Raw genomic sequence first — 4,287 nt, 5'->3', positions numbered from 1 at the left:
CCCACCCACAACACTTCCACCCCCCTTCGAAAGCCTAGCCCCACTTCTACTGCCTTCTGGAAGACTTTTCTGAACCTTTTGTCTCCATCCTCAACAGAGGGTCCTTTCCCTTCTCTGAACCTCCCTTCCAGCTTACTGTCTGCCTTGAGAATTTTTTGCAAGCTTGCACTTGCCCTTGACTTGATTATGAGGCCATTTTTGAAAGGGGCCAATCCTGTCTAGCTCACCCGACCTCCCCAGTGTCTTCAAGTCTAGGGGCTGAACTCCTAAGCAGGGGCTGAACTCCTAAGCTCATGGGTCCAACTCAAATGAATGCGTGTAGATGGGGCTGTGCAAGAGGGCATCAACGCACGTTATCAACACCTCCACAGTCACTTTTTCCTGAACCCCACAAGAAAGTATTCCCCACAACCAATTCCTAACATTTTTTTGAGGGAGATTTAACTTTTGGGCGGTTTTCATGTTTGTTTCTTTTGGGGCGCTGTTAGGGTATGGAGATTTATCAGTGAAACTGATCTATTATCTGGGCTAAGTAACTGCCGTTATCCACACAATCTTGAAGAGAGTTGTAATAGTTTATGGTGAACCACTTCCTTGCCTGACCTCTTTAAATGTATGTGATGGTGATTCTGCTAATCAAATTTGTCAGCACTCCCCCAGTGCGCTGCCGGTCACTAGAACGTTTTGAAAACAGAGGAAGAAAACAACAGAAGAATCTAAAACAGCCCCATGCCCACTAGAGACCTACTCACAGACCCCAGCTAATCCTCGGCTCGGCCCTTCTTTAAAGCCTTGGCTACTTTTTCAGTTGTAACTGGACAGAGCGGGGAAGCTGCAGGGGACCCTCATCGAATGCCACGGCAGAAGCAGTTCTCTCTCCAAAGACTGCCTTCTTCAAGGGAATCCCCCCAAATGATCTTCCCCGAATCACTCCCCACCTACTTACCAGCTCAGTGTCTCTCAAACTTTGCTCTTCCCGTCTTGCCTTTTCTGTGTATTACCTGGACTTCTTTTAAATGAATCACATTCTTTATTACTTACTTTTTAACTTAAGCCTCACCTTAGCTCCCCTCTTACACTTCACCCTGCAACTCCTGCTCAGCCCGAAGGCCAACAGCGTATGGGCAGCTGGAGTCTCCTGAGGCCCTCCAGCTCTTCTTCTGTTAGAGACTCAACTTTGTGGCCACAAAGTTGTAATGATACAAAAGTTGTCATAAAATAAAAAGACACTGTTTATTTTGGTTTTGTGTTGAACTATGGTAAAAGGTACATTATAATGGCCTTGTTTGTATGCCTCCCATTCCTCCAAATTTACACACACACACTTTGAAAATCGTCACAGCCATTTAAAAAGTACAGTAAGTCTAAGAGGCTCGTGTTGCGCCTAGGAAAGAGCCCTTTGCCCTCACAGTTTGAATTGTTTGCGTTGGTGGTCAACCCAGCTAGTAAACAACCTGAAGTACAAGTTCAGCCTTTTCATGAGCCAAATTTGTCCACTTAAGACAGAAAATACATGTTCTTAATTGCTGACACTATTTTGGCAGCTTATGTAACAATGTTCAATTCTGTTGGGTAAATTGGCTCACAGTGATATTACAATCTCCTTGGTACAGGAGATTTTAGATTAAAATAGAATTTTAAATTAAAATTATTAGCTGATACAGCTCTGCAGAACAACTTAAAAAATCCCCAAACCACAAACATCCTCACAAATACAATATTTGCATTATCCACCCACTCCTTCAGTTGTCCTGCATGAACAACTCCCAGCAAGCATAGGAGTTCGCCTGTGAGAAAACACACTTAACTTGCCTCAGAAATGCAAACTGATGAATAATCTTGTTTACTTAAATGTCATAAAAGCGTTTATGAAATTCCTCCTTTGCCTTATATCCACAATATCTAATAAAGACATACGCACACTCTGCGAACTCAATGAATAATCTACTGAAGAAAAAAAAGAACCAAAGGTTGTGAGGAGCAACTACTGGAATGGAAGTGTCTGCCGGCAGCAGACACTAAATAAATGGCAACTATTATTATTAATTTCTACAAACACTCATTCAACAGAAGAGTGAGAAGCAGCATGGTAGAGGGGAGATTTAACTGAATTGGAAGGGCTTGTTCTGGGGCTGGGAGAACCTGTCCACGTAGAGCTTGGTGGGAGACAGCAATTCCTTCAGATGCTCTGGGGGGCCAAAGGCAGGGAGCCACGCCAAAGGCCAGGTCGGGCACAGCCAAGTCAGTCCCTCCAGAAAGTCTTCCTCTGCCCAAGAGGGCTCCAGGTTACCCGAGAGGCATTCTTCTTATGCTCCAAGCTTGAGAGCCTTCCATAGGCAATTTTCTGCACATTAGCCCTGACCATTCAAGCAAAGAACTTCTAACCGTGCCCCCAAGACTTTACCAAGCCCCCTCCAAATTGGCAAACTGTTCCTATCCCCACCACTGCTTTTCAACAATCCTGGGACACTTGTAAACTCCCCTAAACGGGGGCGAGGGGGGGCCTTACTTCCAGAGGGGTAGTATTAAGTTGTGGAAGGAGAGCCCTGTCACCTATACTTGGATGGGACCTAATGGTCAAGAAACTTGCCAGTAATCATGAGATCTGGATTCCAGACCTGGCTCGGCTGCCTCCTTTCTCAGCAAGATGCTTTACTTTTCTGCACTGCCTCTCCTCATCCAAAAATACTGTTTCCTTCCAGCACATACCTTGTCTGAATTGAAAATTATCTGTTTTAATTCTTTCTGTTTTACTGTAGTAACCATTTAACTAACAAACGTGTTTCCATCACTGCATCTCTTCTAAAGAAATCATCCCTTCATAAGTTAGCTTTGTTCTAAAAATCTTGTCTGGCACTACTTTGTTCTGGCAAGGAAAGTCTCAAGCTTACTTTTAAAAGAGTGTTGGGCTCAGTTCTTGGGAGAACTTCTAACCTTTGTACTTAACTTGGTGTGTCATTTATGTTGGGGAAAAAACGAATGTGGCAAGATATGAAAAGAAAAATGAAATTCTTGAAACCAGAAGCTGATTTAACACCACCCACTGACCCAGAATAGTTCACACCTGCCTTCTGGTTTTGCTCTTGAAAACATATTTGTATTAGTTTCATCACAGACTCAAGCCTCAGATGCCCCATTCAGCCTTGGACATGTAACCTGGGCTCCCTGTCTCTTCATCTTAAGTTAAGCAGATGGAACCAAGGTGGTCTCTAAAATCCTTTCTCAATCTAAAAATCATACTATTGCGATCAATTTTAAATTACACTTTGTAGTGGCCCAAATCAACATAAACCCATAAAGCATGATCTTATCTTTTCATGATTCAGTGCTAATGTCAAATTTCCTTTCCTCTATTTTAAAGTTCCTAGATTCTCTCAGAAAACTATTAGCTTCCCGCACTGCGCTCCTTATTTCAGTGACTACAGCAGTGAGCCCAACTTTTTAGCTTATTCATGCCTTCCCCAAGGACTGAGTCTGGTTCCTGTTTCTGCCTAAGCCTGCTGAAATGCCCACTCAATAGCCTTCATCTATCCAGCCTCAAGCCCCTGATATTTGCAATAATCTATCTCATCCTTACACCTTTGCCTCTTCTAGTGTTGCTTCTTAAAGAAGGGCCCGTGACCACTCCGGGAGGGTCCGTAAAAAATTGCAGGTTCCAAGGACACCACGTTAGACTTCATGAGTCGGAAATTCTTAGGAGGCCAGGAAAGCTATTTGTTCAAAGAGCTTCCCTGGCGATTCTGGGCCTAAGTGTGAAAACCACTGTTTTTTTTTAGAAAAATTAACTCCATTTGCATTTTTACGGGAAAGGTGCTAATTTACAGATCTTGCTAACAGGAATATAAAAGAAAAAATGCTGGGCGCGGACAGGTTGGGACGTGAAGGGAGGGTCGTTCAAGGCTCAGGCTTCTGTCCAGAAATCGGCAGCGCTACGGACATCGGCCAGACTCGGCAACCAGGGAGGGCGTCGGGGGCGCGCCCTGCGTCTCCTGAGGTGAAAAGGTCTGAAATCAGCCCTCGAGGCCACGGCCCTGGCGGAAGCCAGGCTGCGAACAGCTTGGGAACAGGCCCTTAGGGGGAGCTCAGGCCAGGCCCCCGGCCACACCTCCCCTCCCGTTACCCGTGACAACGGCGGCCCGCTCTCCAAGCTAGCGTGGCGCGAAAAGGCGGGACTTCCCGGCTCTGGCAGAGAATGCGCATGCGGCTGTCTGCCTGTCACGTTGCACTTCCTGTCCGTGATCTCGAAGACCAATGAGAACGCAGAACACCAAGACCACGTGCCTCCGT

Source organism: Dasypus novemcinctus, chromosome 26 (genome assembly GCF_030445035.2).
Source record: "Dasypus novemcinctus isolate mDasNov1 chromosome 26, mDasNov1.1.hap2, whole genome shotgun sequence".
In the NCBI taxonomy this organism is placed as follows: domain Eukaryota; kingdom Metazoa; phylum Chordata; class Mammalia; order Cingulata; family Dasypodidae; genus Dasypus; species Dasypus novemcinctus.
The sequence above is the reverse complement of the archived record's forward strand: the minus strand, read 5'-3'. Positions refer to the sequence as shown.